A 16,041-nucleotide genomic window follows, 5' to 3' on the forward strand; every position below is an offset into this window, starting at 1 on the left:
CTGCTTAATTTGATTTAGATAAAATATTCTGGGCAAGATTTCCACATATGTGACATCAGTGCTTCTTCCACTTGGGAAGCAATTTATGTCAGTTTCCCCCATCATGGGTAGGGCCAAGGTTTGATCATTGGATAAGGTGGTACTTTCTGGATCTTTCCATTGTAAAAGTTCCTCTTTCACTTTGTAATAAATAAGTGGTCTTTGAGTTGATACTTTGAGTCTATATGTCTTTTCTTAAAGCCTGTCTCAGCCTTAAAGTACTCATCAGGAAACACTGAATATCCTTCCCTCCACAATTTCCCAAATCTTGATTACTGAGATTCTCTGCTTTGCTTTTATATCATGCTTCCACATTTAACAATAAAGCAGAGGTCCTTATCTCAGAGAGAGCTGATGTATGGTTTATACTTCAGAAAAAGAATATGGATATATGGAATACACAAAATGAGAGAGGACAAGAAGAAGACTGTGAAAACCCTTGAAATATAGGAGAAAGGGTAGGAAGTTGATGGCAAATACATCCATAAATGAAGCTTTTTCTCATGGAGGAAAAAAAAAAACTACAGACATAGGCATCACCAATGCTTCTAGGTCATGACCCTCAAAATTGCTTTCCTTGGCCAAGGGAGTAGAGCACAGCTTCTATAGACTTTGGAAGTAAACAGAAGTGGTCTGAAGCCTGCCTTCTTTTCTATACTGGTGCCAGATCCAAGATCAGCCTCTCTGAGCCTCAGTGACTTCTTCTGTAAAACCGAAACAATAATACTTTGTCTCATATTTATAAAGTCTGCAAATATAGAGTGAATGCATGTAAACTTCCTGGCATGCAAGAGGCTCTCAGTAAGAATTTGTTACATTACCAGTCCCTTAACCCATAAGCCTTGCCAAAATAAGAATTATGCAGTTTTCTCAATGGGCAACTCAAGGAAGCAAAAACCTCACCTCAGCAGATTTGAATCAAATATTTGAATTTTCCCTTTGAGTTCTTAGAAACTTTCCGAATCGTATTTCACAATTTTTTTTCATTTGTATAACTTCTAGTACTTTCTGCATGTGATTTGGTTTTAAAAGATACAACATTACCTTTTATGGTTGTTATGTATAATTGTTGTTGTATTTTATATGTTCTTGTTGTAAAAAATGATGTGAGTTATAATTGCTACAAGCAAATGTGAGTGGCAGTTTAATGCAGGTATTAAGAGAGAAGGCATAGGGTTCTTTATTCTTCACTTACTAGCAAGACCCTGAGCAAGTCACAGACCTTTCTAAACATGTTTTCTCATTTGTAAGATAGGGATAAGAATCATAGCTACTCATTGAGTTTTTGAGAAATGTTAATTATAAACAAAAAACACTTAGTAGACTACTTATAGTAAGCTCTTAGTTAACGTTGGCTGTTATTATTTGTGTGGTTGGAATTTCGGTTCTGTGTTCATTTTCTCTTTAAGCAAACTAAGTCTGTCTATTTGATGGAGGCAGAATTAAGGGCATGCCAGAGTTATGGGGACTCCCATTCAATAGAGCAATGAAAGGTTTCTTGAATCTGAAGGGGTCATCTTTTCAGGTCTTGGGCTGTGTGGGGACATTTGAATCTTTAGGTTGTGTACAGTTGCATCACCTTCACATAGGGAAAGCTCAAGTTGAAGCAGTTTTGGTGACTTTCCTTTCCATATGGAGTCTTACATATTCGCCCTTGTGTATGAGTCCCAGATCATCCTGCCAGATGAGCACCCACATCACAGAGTTGAATGGATGCAGAGCTGAGCTGCAGTTTGAATCTCAAAAGCGGCAGTCAGCACCTCTTGCTTGAAACCGAAAGCTGGAGCCTCATTTCCTGAAATAGATTGGTATTCTAGCTTTTTAATCTGCCAATCATAACACACAATTTGCAGCTAAAAATTTAAAACTAAAGTGTGTCTATGCATAAAAAAGCTAAACAATCATCCTTCAAAATGTGAAGGGTAGTTATTTGTGGGTGGAGGGACTAACAGTGATGTTTTGTGTTATTATTTTTTGCAGATCTGAATTTTCTGATTTCTTAAAAAGTAAATATGCTGCAAAGGTTATTCTTAAGTGACTTTGTAATGGATTCAATATGGGAGACGTGAGACTTCTAAGAGAGTTTGAACGGGTGGAGCTGCTCTGAAAGATGGGACAATTACTAGGTTAAAAGGTGAACCCTCCAGATATGGCCTCACCTGGAAAAAAAAGCCAGCTCCAGCAGGAACTCTCACCAAAAGATGAGGGATGGGAGTAGCCTTTTCTTGATGTTTTGAAAAGTCTTTGTAAACAGAATCACTCTAAAAAGAATTTTCAGGTGCTCAATAGGACTGGGAATAGGCTTAGGCAAGCAAGGTGCCTGGAGAGAAAAATGCATGGAGGTGTCATTCTCAGGTACTGACCCTATGAAGAAGTTCAGGCATCTTTTCCAGCACATGCCTGAGAGTGAGTGCTGCCTTACACTTTGCACCCTGGAGACCTCACTTGCCTCACTCTAGTCTGTTCTGGTGCCAAGAAGAAACTCCTAACTGACTGACCCCACGGAAATGAGCCAAGTTGGGACACCACAATCAATAGTTGGATGGATCTCGGGGAGGTGGATCCTTCTCTCTACTTTTTGGAAATCTAAACTTCATTACCAATAGTATAGAATTATTTTTCATTTGTTTTTATATAATAGTTGGTGATATGGTTTGGCTCTGTGTCCCCATCCAAATCTCATCTCTTGAATTGTAATCACCATATGTCAGGGGAGGGGCCTGGTGGGAGGTGATTGAATCATGGGGGTGGACTTCTCCTTTGCTGTTCTCATGATAGTGAGTGAGTTCTCATGAGATCTGGTTGTTTGGAAATGTGTGGCACTTCCCCTTTTATTCTCTCTCTCTCTCCTGCTGACATGTAAGATGTGCTTTGCTTCCCCTTCACCTTCCGCCATGATTGTAAGTTTCCTGAGGCCTCCTCAGCCATGCAGAATTGTGAGTCAATTAAAACTTTTTTCTTTATAAATTACCCAGTCTCAGGTAGTTCTTTATCGCAGTGTGAAAACGCACTAATACAGTTGGCATCTTTAAGTGTTTGTTGGAACTTTGTGGGGTTGGTCAAGGAAAGATAGAATAAAATACTTTACAGTTATACAGCTTGGCTTTTTGTTATAGTCTTATTAAATTACCTCTATAGAGACTCATTTATCTTATAGAGCCAGGAAATAGATACCAGACATTAGGATGAAGACAGCTTAAAAAATTCAGAACCTAATCAAGACTGAGGAAGTTAGCTTGAACATCAGTGAGGATTACAGATTACTGCAAGCAGATGAAAGAAATAAAAAATGGCACCCCTTGAACTCAGAAAAGATCAACCTGTATGAAGAGCTCAGACATGGGATTCTATAATAGTAACTGTGAAAAGGGCTCAGCCTTAAGCTCTCATAAACTTGAAGGTACTAGAATGATTTCAACATAGTGAACCTGCTTGTACTCATTGTACAATTATAATTTTAGATGCTGTCATAAGGCTGACTTCTTAGTTTAATTAAACAAATGTTCTGAAACGTTATAAATACATAAATACCAAATATGCAAAGATTCCTTACTGCAAATATATCTAAACACAAAATGGATTCTTCTTTTTGTTTTTTTGAGATGGAGTTTTTCTCTTTTTGCCTGGGCTGGAGCGCAATGGCACTATCTCAGCTCACTGCAACCTCTGCCTCCTGGGTTCAAGAGATTCTCCTGCTTCAACCTCCAGAGTAGCTGGGATTACAGGCATGTGCCACCACGCATGGCTAATTTTTGTATTTTTAGGAGAGACAGGGTTTCACCATGTTGGCCAGGCTGGTCTCGAATTCCTGACCTCAGGTGATCCACCTACCTTGGCCTCCCAAAGTGCTGGGATTACAGGTGTGAGCCACCACACCTGGCCACAAAATGGATTCTTTTACAGATTTATTATTTTAATTCTAAATCTACTTGAGTTTATAATAAATATATCCCCTGTGGTAGGCAGAATTCTAAGATGACCCACAGTGACCCACACTCTTGTATAATACCTTCCTCTTCAGTGTGGTTAGAACCTGGGATTATGATGAGATATTACTCCTGTGATTATATGACTCATCCCTTGACTTTGAGCTAATCAAAACAGATATTATCCTGGGTGGGCCTGACTTAATCAGGTGAGCCTTTAAAAGAAGGCAAAGCATCAGAGAGATGTGCTCCTGCTGACTTTGAAGATGCAGCTGACCCTTGATCAACAAACAGCAAAAACCAGGGACTTCAGTTCTCTAACCTAAAAGAATTAAATTATGTGAGCTTGGAAGAGGGGCTTGATGTTCACATGAGAACCATAGCCCTGGCAGATACCTTCATTTCAGCCTGGGAGAGCCTGAACAGAGGACCAGTTAACTTGTGCCTACACTCCTGATCCACAGGTACTGTGTAATAGGAAACCAATATTCTCCTTATAGTGGGTTGAATTGTGTCTCCCCAAAATATATGTTGAAATTCTAACCCCTTGTACCTGTGAATGTGATATTATTTGGAAGTAGAGACTTTACAGATGTGATCCTGTTAACATAAAATTATACTGGATTAGAAAGGACCCTAAATCCAATTACTGGTGCCCTTATAAGGTGAGGAAGATTTGAAGGCACAAAATATACATAGAAGCAAGATGGCCATGTGAAGATGAAGGCAGAAATGGGACTGATGTAGCTACAAGTCAAGAAATGACAAGAATTGCTGCTAGTAACCACCAAAAGCTGGAAGAGGCAAGGAAGGATTCTTCTCCTCTAGAGACTTCATAGAAAGCATGGCCCTGGCAACACCTTGATTTCAGACTTTTGCCCTCCAAAACTTTGAGAATTAATTCCTGTCATAAAACAACTGTATTAGTTTATTGTCATACTGCTATAAAGAAATACCTGAAACTGCATAATTTATAACGAAAAGAGGTTATAAATTCCTATACAGGCTGTACAGGAAGCATAGTGGCATCTTCTTCTGGGGAGGCCTCAGGGAACTTACAATCATGGTGGAAGGCAAAGGGAGAGCCAACACTTTACATGGCCAGAGCATGAGAAAGAGAGAGAGTGGGAGAGAGGGGGTATGTGCCACACACTTTTAAACAATCAGATCTCACAAGAACTCACTATAATGACAGCAACACCAAGGGGGGATGGTGTTAAACCATGAGAAACTGTCCCCATGATCCAATAACCTCCCACCAGTGTCTCCTACTTCCAGCATGGTGGATTACATTTCAACATGAAGTTTGGGTGGGACAGAGATCCAAACCATATCACCAACGAGTTGCAGTTACAGAAGCTTTAGGAAACTAATACACCCCCTGAAGAGATGCTATGGTACTCCTGACAGACTGGCTAGATTCTCACCAAACCCATATCCTCTTCCCAGGCACATGGCTAGACTACATTTCCCAGCCACCTTTTATGTGGCAGGACCATGTGACTAGTTCCTGCTGATAGATTGTAAACAGAGGGGCTGTAACACTTCAATGGCTGAATTAAAAGAAATTTACAGATTCAAAGCAATCCCTATCAAAATTACAATGTCATTTTTCATGGAAATAGGCAAAAATAATCATTAAATTCCAATGGAACAACAAAACACCCCAAATAGCCAAAATAATCTTGAGGTAAAAGAACAAACTGGAGATATCACCCTACTCAACTCCAAGATATAAAGATTGTAATAAAAACAACATGGTACTGGCATAAAAAGAGACTCATCAACCAATGAAATAGGATAGAAAGCCTGGAAGTAAAGCCATGTGATATGATTTCACTCTGTTTCCCCAGCCAAATCTCATGTTGAATTGTAATTTCCAATTTTTGGGGAGGTACCTGGTGGGAGGTCATTGGATCATGGGGACAGATTTCCCCCATGCTGTTCTCATGATAGTGAGTGAGTTCCCACAAGATCTGATGGTTTAAATGTGCATGGCACTTCAACACTTGCTCTCTCTCTCTCCTGCTCTGCCATTGTAAGTCATACCTGCTTCCCCTTCACCTTCCACTATGATTGTAAGTTTCCTGAGACCTCCCAGTCAAGCCTCCTGTTAAGCCTGTGGATCTGTGAGTCAATTAAACCTCTTTTCTTCATAAATTAACCAGTCTCAGATAGTTCTTTATAGCAGTGTGAGAATGGACTAAAACAGAAAATTGGTACTGGGAGTGGGGCATTGCTATAAAGATACCTGAAAATGTGGAAGTGACTTTGGAACTGGGTAACAGGCAGAGGTTAGAACAGTTTGGAGGGCTCAGAAGAAGAGAGGAAGATGTGGGAAAGTTTAGAACTTCATAGAGACTTGTTAAATGGTTTTGACCAAAATGCTGATAGTGATATGGACAATGAAGTCTAGGCTGAGAACTAGAGTCAGAACTAGAGTAAAGGTCATTTTTTCTATGCTTTAGCAAAGAAACTGGCAGCATTTTGCCCCTGCTCTAGAGATCTGTGGAAATTTAACTTGAGAGAGATAATTTAGGGTATCCGGCAGAAGAAATTTCTAAGCAGCAAAGCATTCAAGATGTGAACTGGCTGTTTCTAAAAGCATATGATCATATGCATTCACAAAGAGATGGTCTGAAATTGGAACTTATATTTAAAAGGGAAGCAGAGTGTTAAAGTTTGGAAAATTTGTAGCCTGACCACGTAGTAGAAAAGAAAGCCCATTTTCGGGGAGAAATTCAAGCCTGCTGCAAAAATTTGCATAAGTAAAGAGGAGATGAATGTTAATAGCCAAGACAATGGGGAAAATGTTTCCAGGGCATTTCAGAGATCTTCACATCAGCCCCTCCCATCACAGGCCCAGAGGCCTAGGAGGAAAAAATGGTTCCATGGGCCATACCCATTGCCCAGCTACTCTGTGCAGCCTCAGGAGATGGTGCCCTGCATACGGGCTGCTCCAGCTCCAGCTATGACTAAAAGGGGCCCAGGTACAGCTTGGGCTTTGGCTTTAGAGGGTACAAGCCCCAAGCCTTGGTGACTTACATGTGGTTTTGGGCCTGTGGGTGCACAAAAGACAAGACTTGAATTTGGGGAACTTCTGCCTAGATTTCAGAGGATGTATGGAAATGCCTGGATGTCCAGGCAGAAGTTTGCTGCAAGGGCAGAATCCTTACGGAGAACTTCTACTAGAGCAGTGTGGAGGGGAAATATGGGGTTGGAGCCTCCATACAGAGTCCCCAATGGGACACTGCCTAGTGGAGCTGTGAGAAGAGGGCCAACATCCTCCAGACCCCAGAATGGTAGATTCTTGCAGATATCTTGCACAATGCACCTGGAAAAGTGCAGGTACTCAATGCCAGCCCATGAAACCAGCTGTTGGGGCCGTACCCTGCAGATCCACAGAGGCAGAGCTGCCCAAGGCCTTGGGAGCCCACTCCTTGCATTAGTGTGGCGTGGATGTGAGAAATAGAGTCAAAGAATATTATTCTGGAGCTTTAAGATTTAATGACTGCCCTGGGGGTTTGGGACTTGCATGGGACCCGTCGCCCCTTTGTTTTGGCTGATTTCTCCCATTTAGGATGGGAGCATTCACCCAATGTCTGTACCCCCATTGTATCTTGGAAGTAACTACTTGTTTTTGATTTTGCAGGCTCTTAGGTGAAAGGTACTTTCCTAGTCTCAGATGAGACTTTAGACTTGGATTATTGGGTTAATGCTGGAAAGAATTAAGACTTTGGGGGAATGTAGGGAAGGCATAATTATGTTTTGAATGTGGGAAGGACATGAGATTTGGGAGGGGCTGGGGCAGAATGATATGTTTTAGCTCTGCGTCCCCACCCAAATCTCATGTTAAATTGTAATTCCCAGTGTTGGGGGAGGTACCTGGTGGGAGGTCACTGGATCATGGAGCAGATTTCCTGCATGCTCTTCTCATGATAGTGAGTGAGTTCTCATGAGATATGATTCTTTAAAAGTGTGTGGCACTTCCCTACTTACTCTCTCTCTCCTGCTTTGCCATGATAATATGTGCCTGCTTCCCCTTCCCCTTCTGCCATGATTGTAAGTTTTCTGAGCCCTCCCAGTCATGCTTCCTGTTAAGCCTGTAGAACTGTGAGTAAATTAAACCTCTTTTCTTCATAAATTACCCAGTCTCATGTCATTGTTTATAGCAGTGTGAGAACAAAATAATACATCATGCATTTATGATAAATTGATTTTTTGACAAAGATGCCAAAGGCATACAATGCGGGGAGGACAGCCTAATTAATAAATAGTGTGGGGAAAACTGGTTATCCACATACAGAAGAATGAAATTGGACCCTAACCTTGCATCACATACTGAAATCAACTCAAAAAAGATTAAAGACTTAAACATAAGACCTAAAACTGTAAAAGAACCAGAAGAAAACAGAGAGGGAGAGGTTCATGACATAGGTCAGGGCAAGGACTTTTTGGATATGACCCCAAAAGCTCAGGCAATGAAAGCCAAAATAGACAAATGGGGATAGTATCAAACTAAACAGTGTCTGCACAGAAAGAAAAAAAAAAGAACAACAACAAAAACTCCAATTAACAAAGTAAAGAGACAACCTACAGATTGGGAAAAGTTATTTGAAAACCATACATCTGATAGCTGGTTAATATCCAAAATATGTAAAGGGAGCAAGATGTCTCAATAGAAGTCTCCACCAATTGTCCCCCCAAGAAGGACACCAATTTAACAGCTATCTATACAAAAAAAGCACCTTCATAAGAATCAAAAATTAGGTGAGCACTCACAGTACCTGGCTTTAACTTCATATCACTGAAAGAGGCAATGAAGAGGAGTAAAAAAGTCTTGAGTCACAGACACTACCCATCCTCCATCCCCTGGCAGTAGCCGTGTGGCACAGAGAGAGAATCTGTGAAGGTGGGAGAGGGACAGCACAGCAATTGTGAGACATTGCATTGAACTCAGAATTGCCATGTGGTAGCAGAAAGCAAACTGGGCTTAACTCAGCTAACGGCTGCCCACAGAGGGAGCATTTAGACCAGCCCTAGCCAGAGGGAAATCACCCAACTCAGCGGTTGGAACTTGAGCTCTGGCAAGCCTTGCCACACTAGGCTAAAGTTCTCTGGGTCCCTAAATGAACAGCAGTCTAGGCCACAAGGACTGAAATTTGTAGGCAAGTCCTAGTGCTGAACTCAACTCAGTGCCAGTGGACTGGTGGGGCACAAGACCTACTGAGACACCAGGTGGGGCAGCTAAGGGAGTGCTTGTGACAACCTTCCCCCAGCCACAAGCTGCACAGCTTATGGATTCAAAAGGGACCCCTTCCTTCTGTTTGAGGAGAGGAGAGGGAAGAGTAAAGAAGATTTTGTCTTGCATCTGGGATACCAGCTCAGCCACAGTAGGATAGAGAGCCAGTCAAAGATGTAAGGCTTCCTTTCCAGGACCTAACTCCCAGACAACATTTGTAGACACATACTGGGCCAAAAGGGAATCCACTACCTTGAAGGAAGAGACCCAGTCCTGGTAGGACCCTTCACCTGCTGACTAAAGAGCCCTTGGGCCCTGAATAACAAGGAGTAATACCCAGATAGTATGTCATGTGTCGTGGGTGAGACTCTGAGACTTCTTGGATTCAGGTGAGACTTAGCATATTCCCAGCTGTGGTGTCTATGGGGCAAGACTCCTTCTGCTTGAGAAAAGGAGAGGAAAAAGTAAAGGAGACTTTTTCTTGCACTTTACATGCCAGCTCAACCTCAGGGGTTTAGAGCACAAAGTGGGCTCTTGGGAACCCCAATTCCAGGACTTGGCTCTTGGACAGCATTTCTGGACCTGCCCTGGGCCAGAGGGGAGCCCTTTGTCATGAAGGATGAGTTCCAGGCCAGGCAACATATACCACAAGCTGACTGAAGGGCCTTTGGGTCTTAAGGGAACATTGGCAGTAGCCTGACAGTACTCTCTGAAGGCTTGTGGTGGTACTAGCCATGGCATGAGGCTCCTCTGCCTATGAAAAGGGGAGAAAAGATTGGGAAGAACTGCATCACATGATATGAGTGCCAGCTTAGTTGTAGTATAATAGAACACCAGGTAGACTTCTAAGGTGTTGACTCCAGTTCCTGGCTCCTGGATGGCATCTCTGGACCTCCCTGGGGCCTGAGGGAACTTGCCTTCCTGAGTGGAAGGACACAAGCCTGATAAGCTTCAACACCTTCTGATTATAGAGTACCTGTGCCTTGAATGAACATAGGTGGTAGTCAGGTAGTGTTTACAGTGGAACTTGGGTGAGACCCAGTGCTGTGCTGGCCTTAGGTCTCACCCAGCACAGTCCCAGTTATGGTGGCCACAGGGGTGCTTGTATAACCACATTACCAGCTCTGGATGGCTCAGAACAGAAACAGAAACTGTGTTTTTTTGGGAGGAAGTAAGGGCAGAGAACAAGTGCCTGCCTAGTAATCCAGAGAATGCCTCTGGATCTTATCCAAGACCACCAAGATGGTACCTCTATGAGTCTGCAAGAACCACAGTGTTACTGGGCTTGGGATGTCCCTAATGCAGATATGGCTTAGAACACAATACCAAAGTCCTTTCAAATCCTTGAAAGTCTTCCTGAGAAGGGCAGGTAAAACAAGCTTAGCCTGTGAAGACTACAATAAATACCTAACTCTTCAATGCCTTCACACAGACAAATATCCCTCAGCACCAAGCCTATCTTGGAAACCATGACATCACCAAATCAACTAAACAAGGTAGAAGGGACCAGTCATGAAGAAACAGATATGTGACCTTTCAGACAGAATTCAAGATGGCTGTTTTAAGGAAACTCAAAGATATTCAAGACAACACAGAGAAAGAATTCAGAATTCCATGAGATGACTTTAACAAAGAGATGGAAATAATTAAAATGAATCAAGCAGCAATTCTGGGGCTGAAAAATGCAAATGACATACTGAAGAATGCATTAGACTCTTTTAATAGCAGAACTGATCAAGCAGAGGAAAAAAATAATGTTCTTGAAGATAGCCTATTTGAAAATATACAATCAGAGATGATAAAAGAAAAAAGAATAAAAATAATGAAGCATTCCTACAGGATCTAGAAAATAGCCTCAAAAGGACAAATCTAAGAGTTATTGACCTTAAAGAGGAGGTAGAGAAAGAGATAGGGGTAGAATGTTTATTCAAAGGGATGATAACAGATAATTTCCCAAACCTAGAGAAATATATCAATATCTGTGTACAAGGAGGTTACAGAACACTAAGCATATTAACTCAAAGAAGACTACCTCCAGGCATTTAATTATTAAGCTGCCAAAGGTCAAGGATAAAGAAAGGATCCTAAAAGCAGCAAGACAAAAGAAACAAATCACATACAATGGACTTCCAACATGTCTGGCAGCAGCCTGTTCAGTGGAAATCTTACAGGCCAAGAGAGGGTGACATGACATATTTAAAGTGCTGAAGGAAAAAAAAAAAACCTTTTACCCTAGAATAGTATATCCAGTGAAAATATCCTTCAAACATGAAGGAGAAATAGTCTTTCCCAGAGAACCAAAAGCTGAGGGATATCATCAATACCAGACTTGTCCTATAAGAAATGCTAAAGGGAATACTTTAGTCAGAAAGAAAAACACATTAACGGGCATAAGAAATCATATGAAAGTAGAGAACACTCTGCTAATATTAAGTACACAGAAAAACACAGTATTATAACTCTGTAACTATGCTGTGTAAAGTACTCTTAAGTAGAAAGACTAAATGATGAACCAATCAAAAATAATAACTACAACAACTTTTCAAGACATAAATAGTACAATAAGATGTAAATAGTCACAACATAAGTTAAAAAGTAGGGGGATGAAGTTAAGGCATAGAGTATTTATTTGTTTTCTTTTTGCTTGTTTGTTTATGTAAACAGTATTAAGTTGTTATCAGCTTAAAATAATGAGTTATAAGATAGTATTTGCAAGCCGCATGGTAACCTTAAATGAAAAAAATATATACAACAGATACAGGAACCAAAGAAATCAAGAAATTATGGCATACCACCAGATGAAATCACCTTCACTAAAGGGAAGGCAGGAAAGAATGAAAGGAGAAGAAGATCACAAAGCAACCAGAAAACAAATAACAAAATGGCAGGAGTAAGTCCTTACTTATCAATAATAACATTAAATGTAAATGGACTAAAATTTATAATCAAGACATACCGTGGCTGAATGGGTGATAAAAAAAAAAAGGGAACCCAATGATCTATTGCCTACAAGAAACACACTTCAACTCTGAAGACTCACATAGATTGAAAATAAAGGGATTCAAAAGATATTTCATGCCAATGGTAACAAAAACAGAGCATGAGTACCTATACTTATATTAGACAAAAGAGATTTCAAGACAAAAACTATAAGAAGAGACAGAGGAGGTCATTAATGATAAAGGGGTAAATTCAGCAAGAGATATAACATTGTAAATATACATGCACTCAACACTGGAGCACCCAGATATACAAAGAAAATATTATCGGAGTTAAAGAGAGAGATAGGCCTCTATACAATAACAGCTGGAGATGTCAACACCCCACTTTCAGCATTGGACATATCTTCCAGACACAAAATGAACAAAGAAACAATGGGCTTAATCTGCACTATAGACCAAATTAATCTAATGATATTTACATAACATTTCATCCAAGAGCTGCAGAATACACATTCTTTTCCTCAGCACATGGAACATTCTCATGGGGAGACCATATGTTAGCTCACAAAACAAGTATTAAAACATTCCAAAAAATTGAAACACTATCAAGCATCTTCTCTGACTACAATGGAATAAAACTAGAAATCAATAACAAGAGGAATTTTGGAAACTATACAAATACATGGAAATCAACCAATATGCTGCTGAATGACCAGTGGGTCAATAAAAAAGTTAAGAAAAAACTAAAAAAATTTCTTGAAACAAATTATTATGAAAACACAACATACCAAAATCTATGGGATATAGCAAAAACAGTACTAAGTGAGAAGTTAATAGCTATAAGCACCTACATCAAAAAAAGAAGAAAAACTCAAATAATGTAACAATCTATCATAACAAACTAGGAAAGGAGAGTAAACCAAACCCCAAATTAGTAGAGGAAAAGAAACAATAAAGACCAGAGCAGAAATAAATGAATTTGAAATGAAGAAAATAATGCAAAAGGTCAAGGAAACAAAAAGTTGGGTTTTTTTGAAAAGAAAACAAAATTGACACACCCTTCATGAGACCAAATAAGAAAAAAAGAGAAAAAATCCAAATAAATAAAATCAGAGGTGAAAAAGGAGATATTACAACTGATACCACAGAAATAGAAAGGATCACTAGTGGATACTATGAGCAACTATAAGCCAATAAGTTGGAAAATCTAGAAGAAATGGATAAACTCCTAGACACATGCAACCTACCAAGATTGAACCATGAAGAAATCCAAAACCCAAACAGACCAATAATAAGTAACAAGATCAAAGCTGTAATAAAAAGTCTCCCAGCAAAGAAATGTCTGGGACCCAATGGCTTCAGTGCTAAATTCTGCCAAACATTTAAAGAAGAATAAAAAGCAATCCTAGTCTGACTAACCAAAAAAATAAAAGAAGAGGGAATACTTCCAAACTGATTCTATGAGATCATTGTTAGCCTGATATCAAAACCAGACAAAGACACATCAAAAAAAAAAAAAAGAAAGAAAGAAAACTACAGGCCAATATCATGTATAAATATTGATGCAAGAATCCTTAGCAAAGTACTAGCAAATGGAGTACTTTAATGTTGTTGAACACATTAAAAAGATCACTCATCACGACCAAGTGAGATTTATCCCACCTATGCAAGGATGGTTCAAAATATACAAATCCATCAATGTGGTACCTCATATGAATGGAATGAATGATCAAAGTCACATGATCATTTCAGTTGATGCTGAAAAAAGTATTTGATAAAATTAAACATCCCTTTATGAGATAAAAACGTTAAAAAAACACTGAGGATAGAAGGAACATATGTCAACATAATAAAAGCCAAATATGACAGACCAACAGCCAGTATCATACTGAATGGGAAAAAAACTGAAAGCCTTTCCTCTGAAATCTGGAACATGAGAAGGATCCCCACTGTCACCACTGTTATTCAACATAGTATTGGAAGTCCTAGTTAGAGCAGACAAGAGAAAGAAAGAAAGGGCATCCAAATCGGAAAGGAAGAGGTCAAATTATCCTTGTTTGCAGACAGTATAATCTTAGATGTGGAGAAAAACTGAAGACTCTACCAAAAAAAAAAAAAAAAAAACCTATTGGAACTGAAAAACAAATAAGGACAGTTGCAGGGTACAAAATCAACATACAAAAATCAGTAGCATACGTATATGCCAACACTAAACAATCTGAAATAGTAATAAAAAAGTAATCCCATTTTTAGTATCTACAAATAAAATACCTAGGAATTAACTAAAGAAGTGAAAGATCTCTATAATAAAAACTATAAAAAATTGATACAAGAAATTGAAGAGGACACAATAAAATGGAAAGATATTCTACTTTCATGGACTGGAAAAATCAATACTGTAAAAATGTCTATACTATCCAAGGCAATCTACAGATTTAATGCAATACCTATCAAAACACCCATGACATTCTTCCCAGAAATATAAAAAGCAGTCCTAAAATTTATACGGAACCACAAAAGATGCAGAATAGTCAAAAGTATCCTAAGCACAAAGAAAAAATTGGAGAAATCACATTATCTGACTTTAATTTACACTACAGAACTATAGAACTAAAATGTCATGACGTGGGTATAAAAACAGACACATAAATCTGTGGGACAGAGTAGAGAACCCAGAGAGAAATCCATTAATCTACAGTTCAAAATGAACTCATTTTTGATAAAGGCGCAAAGAACATACACTGGGGAAAGGATAGTCTCTTCAATAAATGGTGCTGAGAAAACTGGATATCCATATGCAAAAGAATGAAACTAGACCTCTCTCTCTCTCTCCATATACAAAAATCAAATCAAAATAGATTAAAGTCTTAAATCCAAGATCTCAAACTGTGAAACTCTTGAAAGAAAACATTGAGGAAAATCTCCAGGACATTGGTCTGTGTGAAAATTTCTTCAGTAATACACCACAAGCACAGGCAGCCAAAGTAAAAATGGACAAATGAGATCACATTAAGTTAAAAAGTTTCTGCACGGCAAAGGGAAAATACACAATCAACAAAGTTAAGAGACAACGCACAGAATGAGACAAAATATTTTCAAACTACCCATCTGAGAAGAGATTAATAACCAGAATACATAAGGAGCTCAAACAACTTTATAGGAAAAAGCTAATAATACAATTTAACAATGGGGAACAGATCTGAATAGATGTTTTTCAAAAGAAGACATAGAAATGGCAAACAGGTATATGAAAAGGTGCTTGACATTATTGAACATCACAGAATTGTATATCAAAAACTACTATGAGGTATCATCTCACCTCAGTTAAAATGGCCTTAATCCAAAAGTTAGGCAATAACGAATGCTGGCGAGGATGTGGAGAAAAGAGAACCCTCATATATTGTTAGTGGGAATGTTAATTAGTATAACTAGCATGGAAACCTGTTTGGAAGTTCCTCAAAAATCTAAAAATAGAGATACCATACAATCCCAATCCTAGGTATATACCCGAAAGAAAGGAAATCAGTATATCGAAGAGATGTCCGCACTCCCATGTTTATTGCAGCACTATTCACAATAACCAAGAGTTGGAAGCAATCTAAGCATCCATCAATAGATGAATGGGTACAGAAAATTTGGTACACATACACAACAGAATACTACTCATCCATAAAAAGAACGAGATCCTGTCATTTGCAACAACGTGGATGAAACTGGAGGTCATTATGTAAAGTGAAAATAAGCCAGGCACAGAAAGACAAACTTCACCTGTTCTTACTTATTTTTGCTAGCTAAAAATTAAAACAATTGAATTCATGGAGATACAGAGTAGAAACATGGTTACCAGATGTTAGCAAGGGTTGTGGGTTTGAGGGACAGGGATTGGGGAGAG

Source organism: Pan paniscus, chromosome X (assembly GCF_029289425.2).
Source record: "Pan paniscus chromosome X, NHGRI_mPanPan1-v2.0_pri, whole genome shotgun sequence".
NCBI classification, from domain to species: domain Eukaryota; kingdom Metazoa; phylum Chordata; class Mammalia; order Primates; family Hominidae; genus Pan; species Pan paniscus.